Below are 14549 nucleotides of genomic sequence, written 5' to 3' on the forward strand. Positions count from 1 at the left end.
GGAAGTGGCGCCGCCTTGTGGACAAGCGGGGGAGAGCGGCTCTACGTTGCCATCCGGTGGATTTTTAACAGAATGCAGCCTGCAACCCGAGTGCTGGCGCCGCCTTGTGGACGAGCCGGGGACTGCGGCTCTCCGTTGCCATCCGGTGGATTTTTAGCAGATTGCAGCCTTCCACCTGCTAGGGACTTAGCCTCCGGCATGTACCCAGGCTCGGGTAGGCCTGGGTAGGCCTGGCTTTCCCAGCCGCCTGGGACGATCTCTCCCTCCCTCCTGGAACCCATGGCCAGCCTGCCGCCTCAGGCTTAGCCCCCTGGGTCTCCTGGAAGTGTCGCCCTCTGGTAGACACTTAGCAGAACGCAGCCTTCCACCTGTTAGGGACTTAGCCTCCGGCATGTACCCAGGCTCGGGTAGCCCTGGGTAGGCCTGGCTCTCCCAGCCGCCTGGGACGGTCTCTCCCTCTCTCCTGGAACCCTGGGCCAGCCTGCCGCCTCAGGCTTAGCCCCCTGGGTTGCCTGGAAGTGGCGCCGCCTTGTGGACAAGCGGGGGAGAGCGGCTCTACGTTGCCATCCGGTGGATTTTTAACAGAATGCAGCCTGCAACCCGAGTGCTGGCGCCGCCTTGTGGACGAGCCGGGGACTGCGGCTCTCCGTTGCCATCCGGTGGATTTTTAGCAGATTGCAGCCTGCCAGCTGCTAGGGACTAAGTCTCTGGCATTACCCAGGCTCGGGTAGCCCTGGCTTTCCCAGCCGCCTGGGACAATCTCTCCCTCCCTCCTGGAACCCATGGCCGGCCTGCCGCCCTCAGGCTTAGCCCCCCTGGGTCTCCTGGAAGTGTCTCCCTCTGGAAGACACTTAGCAGAACGCAGCCTGCCACCTGCTAGGGACTTAGCCTCTGGCTTTACCCAGGCTTGGGTAGCCCTGGGTCGGCCTGGCTTTTTTCCCAGCCGCCCGGGACGATCTCTCCCTCCCTCCTGGAACCCATGGCCAGCCTGCCGCCTCAGGCTTAGCCCCCTGGGTCTCCTGGAAGTGTCGCCCTCTGGTAGACACTTAGCAGAATGCAGCCTTCCACCTGCTAGGGACTTAGCCTCCGGCATGTACCCAGGCTCGGGTAGCCCTGGGTAGGCCTGGCTCTCCCAGCCGCCTGGGACGGTCTCTCCCTCTCTCCTGGAACCCTGGGCCAGCCTGCCGCCTCAGGCTTAGCCCCCTGGGTCTCCTGGAAGTGTCGCCCTCTGGTAGACACTTAGCAGAATGCAGCCTTCCACCTGTTAGGGACTTAGCCTCTGGCTTTACCCAGGCTCGGGTAGCCCCAGCCCGGCCTGGCGCTCGCCGCAGGAAGGCCTCCTCGGGGGCTCCGGTTTTTTGGGGTTTTTTTTGTCAAAGTGTCTACGGAAGTGGAAGTTCTCTCAGGGGGAAGCTCCCCTCGGACCCTGCCCAGGAGGGTGAGCCCCGGCCCGGCTTGCCTCCCCTAGGCCCGCCCGCTCCGGAACCCGGTTCTCCCTGCAGACCCCGCCTCGGGGCAACCCTCCAGCTCCCCATCTCCCGGCAGCCGGGGTCAAATACAGCACCACCTCTTCCTTCCGCTGGCCCTCAAGAGTCCTCACCGCTCCCCCAGGCAGGCTTCCACGGGAGGCCGATCGGACCCCGCCATTAAGCCCCCTGACAAACGGCCGTCCCTGGAAGTCTCTCCGGGCCCGACTATTAAGTCCCACCGCCGACCCTCCGGGGCCGACTATTAAGTCCCACCGCCGACCCTCCGGGGCCGACTATTAAGTCCCACCGCCGACCCTCCGGGGCCGACTATTAAGTCCCACTGCCGACCCTCCGGGGCCGACTATTAAGTCCCACCGCCGACCCTCCGGGGCCGACTATTAAGTCCCACCGCCGACCCTCCGGGGCCGACTATTAAGCCCACTGCCAGAGATAGCACTCATGGGAATCTCTCTGGGCCCGACTATTAAGTCCAACTGTGACTTATGCTTGGAAATGTGACTTATGCTTGGAAATGTGACTTATGCTGGCAAATGTGACTTATGCTTGGAAATGTGACTTATGCTGGGAAATGTGACTTATGCTGGCAAATGTGACTTATGCTGGGAAATGTGACTTATGCTGGCAAATGTGACTTATGCTGGCAAATGTGACTTATGCTGGCAAATGTGACTTATGCTGGCAAATGTGACTTATGCTGGCAAATGTGACTTGTCCTCCCAAATGTGACTTATGCTGGGAAATGTGACTTGTCCTCCCAAATGTGACTTATGCTGGGAAATGTGACTTGTCCTCCCAAATGTGACTTATGCTGGCAAATGTGACTTGTCCGCCCGAATGTGACTTATCCAGCTAAATGAGACTTCTCCCTAAGCTGAGCTCCAGGGAGGGTAGCTGGTAGACTGGGGGCTTAATCTTCAGCTTCTACCGGGCTTATGGAGCCCTGAGTCGGCCTGGCTCTCCCAGCCGCCGGGGACAATCTCTCCCTCTCTCCTGGAACCCTGGGCCAGCCTGCCGCCTCAGGCTCGCCCCCCTGGGTCTCCTGGAAGTGGCGCCGCCTTGTGGACGAGCCGGGGAGAGCGGCTCTCCGTTGCCATCCGGTGGATTTTTAGCAGAATGCAGCCTGCAACCTGAATGCTGGCGCCGCCTTGTGGACAAGCCGGGGAGCGCGCCTCTCCGTTGCCATCCGGTGGATTTTTAGCAGATTGCAGCCTGCCACCTGCTAGGGACTTAGCCTCTGGCTTTACCCAGGCTCGGGTAGCCCTGGGTCGGCCTGGCTTTCCCAGCCGCCTGGGACGATCTCTCCCTCTCTCTCCTGGAACCCTGGGCCGGCCTGCCGCCTCAGGCTTAGCCCCCTGGGTCGCCTGGAAGTGGCGCCGCCTTGTGGACGAGCCGGGGAGAGCGGCTCTCCGTTGCCATCCGGTGGATTTTTAGCAGAATGCAGCCTGCAACCCGAGTGCTGGCGCCGCCTTGTGGACGAGCCGGGGACTGCGGCTCTCCGTTGCCATCCGGTGGATTTTTAGCAGATTGCAGCCTTCCACCTGCTAGGGACTTAGCCTCCGGCATGTGCCCAGGCTCGGGTAGCCCTGGGTAGGCCTGGCTTTCCCAGCCGCCTGGGACGATCTCTCCCTCTTCTCCTGGAACCCTGGGCCAGCCTGCCGCCTCAGGCTTAGCCCCCTGGGTTGCCTGGAAGTGGTGCCCTCTCGGTAGACACTTAGCAGAACGCAGCCTGCCGCCTGCTAGGGACTTATCCTCTGGCTTTACCCAGGCTGGGGTGGCCCTGGGTCGGCCTGGCTTTTTTCCCAGCCGCCTGGGACAATCTCTCCCTCTCTCCATGAACCCTGGGCCGGCCTGCCACCTCAGGCTTAGCCCCCTGGGTTGCCTGGAAGTGGCGCCGCCTTGTGGACAAGCGGGGGAGAGCGGCTCTCCGTTGCCATCCGGTGGATTTTTAGCAGAATGCAGCCTGCAACCCGAGTGCTGGCGCCACCTTGTGGACGAGCCGGGGACCGCGGCTCTCCGTTGCCATCCGGTGGATTTTTAGCAGATTGCAGCCTTCCACCTGCTAGGGACTTAGCCTCTGGCATTACCCAGGCTCGGGTAGGCCTGGCTGTCCCAGCCGCCTGGGACAATCTCTCCCTCTCTCCTGGAACCCTGGGCCGGCCTGCCACCTCAGGCTTAGCCCCCTGGGTTGCCTGGAAGTGGCGCCGCCTTGTGGACAAGCGGGGGAGAGCGGCTCTCCGTTGCCATCCGGTGGATTTTTAGCAGAATGCAGCCTGCAACCCGAGTGCTGGCGCCGCCTTGTGGACGAGCCGGGGACTGCGGCTCTCCGTTGCCATCCGGTGGATTTTTAGCAGATTGCAGCCTGCCAGCTGCTAGGGACTAAGTCTCTGGCGTTACCCAGGCTCGGGTAGCCCTGGCTTTCCCAGCCGCCTGGGACAATCTCTCCCTCCCTCCTGGAACCCATGGCCGGCCTGCCGCCCTCAGGCTTAGCCCCCTGGGTCTCCTGGAAGTGTCTCCCTCTGGAAGACACTTAGCAGAACGCAGCCTGCCACCTGCTAGGGACTTAGCCTCTGGCTTTACCCAGGCTTGGGTAGCCCTGGGTCGGCCTGGCTTTTTTTCCCAGCCGCCCGGGACGATCTCTCCCTCTCTCCTGGAACCCTGGGCCGGCCTGCCACCTCAGGCTTAGCCCCCTGGGTCGCCTGGAAGTGGCGCCGCCTTGTGGATGAGCCGGGGAGAGCGGCTCTACGTTGCCATCCGGTGGATTTTTAACAGAATGCAGCCTGCAACCCGAGTGCTGGCGCCGCCTAGTGGACGAGCCGGGGACTGCGGCTCTCCGTTGCCATCCGGTGGATTTTTAGCAGATTGCAGCCTGCCAGCTGCTAGGGACTAAGTCTCTGGCGTTACCCAGGCTCGGGTAGCCCTGGCTTTCCCAGCCGCCTGGGACAATCTCTCCCTCCCTCCTGGAACCCATGGCCGGCCTGCCGCCCTCAGGCTTAGCCCCCTGGGTCTCCTGGAAGTGTCTCCCTCTGGAAGACACTTAGCAGAACGCAGCCTGCCACCTGCTAGGGACTTAGCCTCTGGCTTTACCCAGGCTTGGGTAGCCCTGGGTCGGCCTGGCTTTTTTCCCAGCCGCCCGGGACGATCTCTCCCTCCCTCCTGGAACCCATGGCCAGCCTGCCGCCTCAGGCTTAGCCCCCTGGGTCTCCTGGAAGTGTCGCCCTCTGGTAGACACTTAGCAGAACGCAGCCTTCCACCTGTTAGGGACTTAGCCTCCGGCATTTACCCAGGCTCGGGTAGCCCTGGGTAGGCCTGGCTCTCCCAGCCGCCTGGGACGGTCTCTCCCTCTCTCCTGGAACCCTGGGCCAGCCTGCCGCCTCAGGCTTAGCCCCCTGGGTTGCCTGGAAGTGGCGCCGCCTTGTGGACAAGCGGGGGAGAGCGGCTCTACGTTGCCATCCGGTGGATTTTTAACAGAATGCAGCCTGCAACCCGAGTGCTGGCGCCGCCTTGTGGACGAGCCGGGGACTGCGGCTCTCCGTTGCCATCCGGTGGATTTTTAGCAGATTGCAGCCTTCCACCTGCTAGGGACTTAGCCTCCGGCATGTACCCAGGCTCGGGTAGGCCTGGCTTTCCCAGCCGCCTGGGACGATCTCTCCCTCCCTCCTGGAACCCATGGCCAGCCTGCCGCCTCAGGCTTAGCCCCCTGGGTCTCCTAGAAGTGTCGCCCTCTGGTAGACACTTAGCAGAATGCAGCCTTCCACCTGTTAGGGACTTAGCCTCCGGCATGTACCCAGGCTCGGGTAGCCCTGGGTAGGCCTGGCTCTCCCAGCCGCCTGGGACGGTCTCTCCCTCTCTCCTGGAACCCTGGGCCAGCCTGCCGCCTCAGGCTTAGCCCCCTGGGTTGCCTGGAAGTGGCGCCGCCTTGTGGACAAGCGGGGGAGAGCGGCTCTACGTTGCCATCCGGTGGATTTTTAACAGAATGCAGCCTGCAACCCGAGTGCTGGCGCCGCCTTGTGGACGAGCCGGGGACTGCGGCTCTCCGTTGCCATCCGGTGGATTTTTAGCAGATTGCAGCCTTCCACCTGCTAGGGACTTAGCCTCCGGCATGTACCCAGGCTCGGGTAGGCCTGGCTTTCCCAGCCGCCTGGGACAATCTCTCCCTCCCTCCTGGAACCCATGGCCAGCCTGCCGCCTCAGGCTTAGCCCCCTGGGTCTCCTGGAAGTGTCGCCCTCTGGTAGACACTTAGCAGAACGCAGCCTGCAACCTGCTAGGGACTTAGCCTCCGGCATGTACCCAGGCTCGGGTAGCCCTGGGTAGGCCTGGCTTTCCCAGCCGCCCGGGACGATCTCTCCCTCCCTCCTGGAACCCATGGCCAGCCTGCCGCCTCAGGCTTAGCCCCCTGGGTCTCCTGGAAGTGTCGCCCTCTGGTAGACACTTAGCAGAATGCAGCCTTCCACCTGCTAGGGACTTAGCCTCCGGCATGTACCCAGGCTCGGGTAGCCCTGGGTAGGCCTGGCTTTCCCAGCCGCCTGGGACGATCTCTCCCTCTCTCCTGGAACCCTGGGCCGGCCTGCCACCTCAGGCTTAGCCCCCTGGGTCGCCTGGAAGTGGCGCCGCCTTGTGGACGAGCCGGGGAGAGCGGCTCTCCGTTGCCATCCGGTGGATTTTTAACAGAATGCAGCCTGCAACCCGAGTGCTGGCGCCGCCTTGTGGACGAGCCGGGGACCGCGGCTCTCCGTTGCCATCCGGTGGATTTTTAGCAGATTGCAGCCTTCCACCTGCTAGGGACTTAGCCTCTGGCATTACCCAGGCTCGGGTAGGCCTGGCTTTCCCAGCCGCCTGGGACAATCTCTCCCTCTCTCCTGGAACCCTGGGCCGGCCTGCCGCCTCAGGCTTAGCCCCCTGGGTTGCCTGGAAGTGGCGCCGCCTTGTGGACAAGCGGGGGAGAGCGGCTCTCCGTTGCCATCCGGTGGATTTTTAGCAGAATGCAGCCTGCAACCCGAGTGCTGGCGCCGCCTTGTGGACGAGCCGGGGACCGCGGCTCTCCGTTGCCATCCGGTGGATTTTTAGCAGATTGCAGCCTTCCACCTGCTAGGGACTTAGCCTCTGGCATTACCCAGGCTCGGGTAGGCCTGGCTTTCCCAGCCGCCTGGGACAATCTCTCCCTCTCTCCTGGAACCCTGGGCCGGCCTGCCGCCTCAGGCTTAGCCCCCTGGGTTGCCTGGAAGTGGCGCCGCCTTGTGGACAAGCGGGGGAGAGCGGCTCTCCGTTGCCATCCGGTGGATTTTTAGCAGAATGCAGCCTGCAACCCGAGTGCTGGCGCCGCCTTGTGGACGAGCCGGGGACCGCGGCTCTCCGTTGCCATCCGGTGGATTTTTAGCAGATTGCAGCCTTCCACCTGCTAGGGACTTAGCCTCTGGCATTACCCAGGCTCGGGTAGGCCTGGCTGTCCCAGCCGCCTGGGACAATCTCTCCCTCTCTCCTGGAACCCTGGGCCGGCCTGCCACCTCAGGCTTAGCCCCCTGGGTTGCCTGGAAGTGGCGCCGCCTTGTGGACAAGCGGGGGAGAGCGGCTCTCCGTTGCCATCCGGTGGATTTTTAGCAGAATGCGGCCTGCAACCCGAGTGCTGGCGCCGCCTTGTGGACGAGCCGGGGACTGCGGCTCTCCGTTGCCATCCGGTGGATTTTTAGCAGATTGCAGCCTGCCAGCTGCTAGGGACTAAGTCTCTGGCGTTACCCAGGCTCGGGTAGCCCTGGCTTTCCCAGCCGCCTGGGACAATCTCTCCCTCCCTCCTGGAACCCATGGCCGGCCTGCCGCCCTCAGGCTTAGCCCCCTGGGTCTCCTGGAAGTGTCTCCCTCTGGAAGACACTTAGCAGAACGCAGCCTGCCACCTGCTAGGGACTTAGCCTCTGGCTTTACCCAGGCTTGGGTAGCCCTGGGTCGGCCTGGCTTTTTTTCCCAGCCGCCCGGGACGATCTCTCCCTCTCTCCTGGAACCCTGGGCCGGCCTGCCGCCCTCAGGCTTAGCCCCCTGGGTCGCCTGGAAGTGGCGCCGCCTTGTGGATGAGCCGGGGAGAGCGGCTCTACGTTGCCATCCGGTGGATTTTTAACAGAATGCAGCCTGCAACCCGAGTGCTGGCGCCGCCTTGTGGACGAGCCGGGGACTGCGGCTCTCCGTTGCCATCCGGTGGATTTTTAGCAGATTGCAGCCTGCCAGCTGCTAGGGACTAAGTCTCTGGCGTTACCCAGGCTCGGGTAGCCCTGGCTTTCCCAGCCGCCTGGGACAATCTCTCCCTCCCTCCTGGAACCCATGGCCGGCCTGCCGCCCTCAGGCTTAGCCCCCTGGGTCTCCTGGAAGTGTCTCCCTCTGGAAGACACTTAGCAGAACGCAGCCTGCCACCTGCTAGGGACTTAGCCTCTGGCTTTACCCAGGCTTGGGTAGCCCTGGGTCGGCCTGGCTTTTTTCCCAGCCGCCCGGGACGATCTCTCCCTCCCTCCTGGAACCCATGGCCAGCCTGCCGCCTCAGGCTTAGCCCCCTGGGTCTCCTGGAAGTGTCGCCCTCTGGTAGACACTTAGCAGAACGCAGCCTTCCACCTGTTAGGGACTTAGCCTCCGGCATGTACCCAGGCTCGGGTAGCCCTGGGTAGGCCTGGCTCTCCCAGCCGCCTGGGACGGTCTCTCCCTCTCTCCTGGAACCCTGGGCCAGCCTGCCGCCTCAGGCTTAGCCCCCTGGGTTGCCTGGAAGTGGCGCCGCCTTGTGGACAAGCGGGGGAGAGCGGCTCTACGTTGCCATCCGGTGGATTTTTAACAGAATGCAGCCTGCAACCCGAGTGCTGGCGCCGCCTTGTGGACGAGCCGGGGACTGCGGCTCTCCGTTGCCATCCGGTGGATTTTTAGCAGATTGCAGCCTTCCACCTGCTAGGGACTTAGCCTCCGGCATGTACCCAGGCTCGGGTAGGCCTGGCTTTCCCAGCCGCCTGGGACAATCTCTCCCTCCCTCCTGGAACCCATGGCCAGCCTGCCGCCTCAGGCTTAGCCCCCTGGGTCTCCTGGAAGTGTCGCCCTCTGGTAGACACTTAGCAGAACGCAGCCTGCAACCTGCTAGGGACTTAGCCTCCGGCATGTACCCAGGCTCGGGTAGCCCTGGGTAGGCCTGGCTTTCCCAGCCGCCCGGGACGATCTCTCCCTCCCTCCTGGAACCCATGGCCAGCCTGCCGCCTCAGGCTTAGCCCCCTGGGTCTCCTGGAAGTGTCGCCCTCTGGTAGACACTTAGCAGAATGCAGCCTTCCACCTGCTAGGGACTTAGCCTCCGGCATGTACCCAGGCTCGGGTAGCCCTGGGTAGGCCTGGCTTTCCCAGCCGCCTGGGACGATCTCTCCCTCTCTCCTGGAACCCTGGGCCGGCCTGCCACCTCAGGCTTAGCCCCCTGGGTCGCCTGGAAGTGGCGCCGCCTTGTGGACGAGCCGGGGAGAGCGGCTCTCCGTTGCCATCCGGTGGATTTTTAACAGAATGCAGCCTGCAACCCGAGTGCTGGCGCCGCCTTGTGGACGAGCCGGGGACCGCGGCTCTCCGTTGCCATCCGGTGGATTTTTAGCAGATTGCAGCCTTCCACCTGCTAGGGACTTAGCCTCTGGCATTACCCAGGCTCGGGTAGGCCTGGCTTTCCCAGCCGCCTGGGACAATCTCTCCCTCTCTCCTGGAACCCTGGGCCGGCCTGCCGCCTCAGGCTTAGCCCCCTGGGTTGCCTGGAAGTGGCGCCGCCTTGTGGACAAGCGGGGGAGAGCGGCTCTCCGTTGCCATCCGGTGGATTTTTAGCAGAATGCAGCCTGCAACCCGAGTGCTGGCGCCGCCTTGTGGACGAGCCGGGGACCGCGGCTCTCCGTTGCCATCCGGTGGATTTTTAGCAGATTGCAGCCTTCCACCTGCTAGGGACTTAGCCTCTGGCATTACCCAGGCTCGGGTAGGCCTGGCTTTCCCAGCCGCCTGGGACAATCTCTCCCTCTCTCCTGGAACCCTGGGCCGGCCTGCCGCCTCAGGCTTAGCCCCCTGGGTTGCCTGGAAGTGGCGCCGCCTTGTGGACAAGCGGGGGAGAGCGGCTCTCCGTTGCCATCCGGTGGATTTTTAGCAGAATGCAGCCTGCAACCCGAGTGCTGGCGCCGCCTTGTGGACGAGCCGGGGACCGCGGCTCTCCGTTGCCATCCGGTGGATTTTTAGCAGATTGCAGCCTTCCACCTGCTAGGGACTTAGCCTCTGGCATTACCCAGGCTCGGGTAGGCCTGGCTGTCCCAGCCGCCTGGGACAATCTCTCCCTCTCTCCTGGAACCCTGGGCCGGCCTGCCACCTCAGGCTTAGCCCCCTGGGTTGCCTGGAAGTGGCGCCGCCTTGTGGACAAGCGGGGGAGAGCGGCTCTCCGTTGCCATCCGGTGGATTTTTAGCAGAATGCGGCCTGCAACCCGAGTGCTGGCGCCGCCTTGTGGACGAGCCGGGGACTGCGGCTCTCCGTTGCCATCCGGTGGATTTTTAGCAGATTGCAGCCTGCCAGCTGCTAGGGACTAAGTCTCTGGCGTTACCCAGGCTCGGGTAGCCCTGGCTTTCCCAGCCGCCTGGGACAATCTCTCCCTCCCTCCTGGAACCCATGGCCGGCCTGCCGCCCTCAGGCTTAGCCCCCTGGGTCTCCTGGAAGTGTCTCCCTCTGGAAGACACTTAGCAGAACGCAGCCTGCCACCTGCTAGGGACTTAGCCTCTGGCTTTACCCAGGCTTGGGTAGCCCTGGGTCGGCCTGGCTTTTTTTCCCAGCCGCCCGGGACGATCTCTCCCTCTCTCCTGGAACCCTGGGCCGGCCTGCCGCCCTCAGGCTTAGCCCCCTGGGTCGCCTGGAAGTGGCGCCGCCTTGTGGATGAGCCGGGGAGAGCGGCTCTACGTTGCCATCCGGTGGATTTTTAACAGAATGCAGCCTGCAACCCGAGTGCTGGCGCCGCCTTGTGGACGAGCCGGGGACTGCGGCTCTCCGTTGCCATCCGGTGGATTTTTAGCAGATTGCAGCCTGCCAGCTGCTAGGGACTAAGTCTCTGGCGTTACCCAGGCTCGGGTAGCCCTGGCTTTCCCAGCCGCCTGGGACAATCTCTCCCTCCCTCCTGGAACCCATGGCCGGCCTGCCGCCCTCAGGCTTAGCCCCCTGGGTCTCCTGGAAGTGTCTCCCTCTGGAAGACACTTAGCAGAACGCAGCCTGCCACCTGCTAGGGACTTAGCCTCTGGCTTTACCCAGGCTTGGGTAGCCCTGGGTCGGCCTGGCTTTTTTCCCAGCCGCCCGGGACGATCTCTCCCTCCCTCCTGGAACCCATGGCCAGCCTGCCGCCTCAGGCTTAGCCCCCTGGGTCTCCTGGAAGTGTCGCCCTCTGGTAGACACTTAGCAGAACGCAGCCTTCCACCTGTTAGGGACTTAGCCTCCGGCATGTACCCAGGCTCGGGTAGCCCTGGGTAGGCCTGGCTCTCCCAGCCGCCTGGGACGGTCTCTCCCTCTCTCCTGGAACCCTGGGCCAGCCTGCCGCCTCAGGCTTAGCCCCCTGGGTTGCCTGGAAGTGGCGCCGCCTTGTGGACAAGCGGGGGAGAGCGGCTCTACGTTGCCATCCGGTGGATTTTTAACAGAATGCAGCCTGCAACCCGAGTGCTGGCGCCGCCTTGTGGACGAGCCGGGGACTGCGGCTCTCCGTTGCCATCCGGTGGATTTTTAGCAGATTGCAGCCTTCCACCTGCTAGGGACTTAGCCTCCGGCATGTACCCAGGCTCGGGTAGGCCTGGGTAGGCCTGGCTTTCCCAGCCGCCTGGGACGATCTCTCCCTCCCTCCTGGAACCCATGGCCAGCCTGCCGCCTCAGGCTTAGCCCCCTGGGTCTCCTGGAAGTGTCGCCCTCTGGTAGACACTTAGCAGAACGCAGCCTTCCACCTGTTAGGGACTTAGCCTCCGGCATGTACCCAGGCTCGGGTAGCCCTGGGTAGGCCTGGCTCTCCCAGCCGCCTGGGACGGTCTCTCCCTCTCTCCTGGAACCCTGGGCCAGCCTGCCGCCTCAGGCTTAGCCCCCTGGGTTGCCTGGAAGTGGCGCCGCCTTGTGGACAAGCGGGGGAGAGCGGCTCTACGTTGCCATCCGGTGGATTTTTAACAGAATGCAGCCTGCAACCCGAGTGCTGGCGCCGCCTTGTGGACGAGCCGGGGACTGCGGCTCTCCGTTGCCATCCGGTGGATTTTTAGCAGATTGCAGCCTGCCAGCTGCTAGGGACTAAGTCTCTGGCATTACCCAGGCTCGGGTAGCCCTGGCTTTCCCAGCCGCCTGGGACAATCTCTCCCTCCCTCCTGGAACCCATGGCCGGCCTGCCGCCCTCAGGCTTAGCCCCCCTGGGTCTCCTGGAAGTGTCTCCCTCTGGAAGACACTTAGCAGAACGCAGCCTGCCACCTGCTAGGGACTTAGCCTCTGGCTTTACCCAGGCTTGGGTAGCCCTGGGTCGGCCTGGCTTTTTTCCCAGCCGCCCGGGACGATCTCTCCCTCCCTCCTGGAACCCATGGCCAGCCTGCCGCCTCAGGCTTAGCCCCCTGGGTCTCCTGGAAGTGTCGCCCTCTGGTAGACACTTAGCAGAATGCAGCCTTCCACCTGCTAGGGACTTAGCCTCCGGCATGTACCCAGGCTCGGGTAGCCCTGGGTAGGCCTGGCTCTCCCAGCCGCCTGGGACGGTCTCTCCCTCTCTCCTGGAACCCTGGGCCAGCCTGCCGCCTCAGGCTTAGCCCCCTGGGTCTCCTGGAAGTGTCGCCCTCTGGTAGACACTTAGCAGAATGCAGCCTTCCACCTGTTAGGGACTTAGCCTCTGGCTTTACCCAGGCTCGGGTAGCCCCAGCCCGGCCTGGCGCTCGCCGCAGGAAGGCCTCCTCGGGGGCTCCGGTTTTTTGGGGTTTTTTTTGTCAAAGTGTCTACGGAAGTGGAAGTTCTCTCAGGGGGAAGCTCCCCTCGGACCCTGCCCAGGAGGGTGAGCCCCGGCCCGGCTTGCCTCCCCTAGGCCCGCCCGCTCCGGAACCCGGTTCTCCCTGCAGACCCCGCCTCGGGGCAACCCTCCAGCTCCCCATCTCCCGGCAGCCGGGGTCAAATACAGCACCACCTCTTCCTTCCGCTGGCCCTCAAGAGTCCTCACCGCTCCCCCAGGCAGGCTTCCACGGGAGGCCGATCGGACCCCGCCATTAAGCCCCCTGACAAACGGCCGTCCCTGGAAGTCTCTCCGGGCCCGACTATTAAGTCCCACCGCCGACCCTCCGGGGCCGACTATTAAGCCCCACCGCCGACCCTCCGGGGCCGACTATTAAGTCCCACCGCCGACCCTCCGGGGCCGACTATTAAGCCCACTGCCAGAGATAGCACTCATGGGAATCTCTCTGGGCCCGACTATTAAGTCCAACTGTGACTTATGCTTGGAAATGTGACTTATGCTTGGAAATGTGACTTATGCTGGCAAATGTGACTTATGCTTGGAAATGTGACTTATGCTGGGAAATGTGACTTATGCTGGCAAATGTGACTTATGCTGGCAAATGTGACTTGTCCTCCCAAATGTGACTTATGCTGGGAAATGTGACTTGTCCTCCCAAATGTGACTTATGCTGGGAAATGTGACTTGTCCTCCCAAATGTGACTTATGCTTGGAAATGTGACTTATGCTTGGAAATGTGACTTATGCTGGCAAATGTGACTTATGCTGGCAAATGTGACTTATGCTGGCAAATGTGACTTATGCTGGCAAATGTGACTTATGCTGGCAAATGTGACTTGTCCTCCCAAATGTGACTTATGCTGGGAAATGTGACTTGTCCTCCCAAATGTGACTTATGCTGGCAAATGTGACTTGTCCGCCCGAATGTGACTTATCCAGCTAAATGAGACTTCTCCCTAAGCTGAGCTCCAGGGAGGGTAGCTGGTAGACTGGGGGCTTAATCTTCAGCTTCTACCGGGCTTATGGAGCCCTGAGTCGGCCTGGCTCTCCCAGCCGCCGGGGACAATCTCTCCCTCTCTCCTGGAACCCTGGGCCAGCCTGCCGCCTCAGGCTCGCCCCCCTGGGTCTCCTGGAAGTGGCGCCGCCTTGTGGACGAGCCGGGGAGAGCGGCTCTCCGTTGCCATCCGGTGGATTTTTAGCAGAATGCAGCCTGCAACCTGAATGCTGGCGCCGCCTTGTGGACAAGCCGGGGAGCGCGCCTCTCCGTTGCCATCCGGTGGATTTTTAGCAGATTGCAGCCTTCCACCTGCTAGGGACTTAGCCTCCGGCGTTACCCAGGCTCGGGTAGCCCTGGGTAGGCCTGGCTTTCCCAGCCGCCTGGGACAATCTCTCCCTCTCTCCTGGAACCCTGGGCCTGCCTGCCGCCTCAGGCTTAGCCCCCTGGGTTGCCTGGAAGTGGTGCCCTCTTGGTAGACACTTAGCAGAATGCAGCCTGCCACCTGCTAGGGACTGAGCCTCCGGCATTACCCAGGCTCGGGTAGCCCTGGGTAGGCCTGGCTCTCCCAGCCGCCTGGGACAATCTCTCCCTCTCTCCTGGAACCCTGGGCCAGCCTGCCGCCTCAGGCTCGCCCCCCTGGGTCTCCTGGAAGTGGCGCCGCCTTGTGGACGAGCCGGGGAGAGCGGCTCTCCGTTGCCATCCGGTGGATTTTTAGCAGAATGCAGCCTGCAACCTGAATGCTGGCGCCGCCTTGTGGACAAGCCGGGGAGCGCGCCTCTCCGTTGCCATCCGGTGGATTTTTAGCAGATTGCAGCCTTCCACCTGCTAGGGACTTAGCCTCCGGCGTTACCCAGGCTCGGGTAGCCCTGGGTAGGCCTGGCTTTCCCAGCCGCCTGGGACAATCTCTCCCTCTCTCCTGGAACCCTGGGCCTGCCTGCCGCCTCAGGCTTAGCCCCCTGGGTTGCCTGGAAGTGGTGCCCTCTTGGTAGACACTTAGCAGAATGCAGCCTGCCACCTGCTAGGGACTTAGCCTCCGGCATTACCCAGGCTCGGGTAGCCCTGGGTAGGCCTGGCTTTCCCAGCCGCCTGGGACAATCTCT

Source organism: Leptodactylus fuscus, unplaced genomic scaffold (assembly GCF_031893055.1).
Source record: "Leptodactylus fuscus isolate aLepFus1 unplaced genomic scaffold, aLepFus1.hap2 HAP2_SCAFFOLD_301, whole genome shotgun sequence".
Taxonomy (NCBI): domain Eukaryota; kingdom Metazoa; phylum Chordata; class Amphibia; order Anura; family Leptodactylidae; genus Leptodactylus; species Leptodactylus fuscus.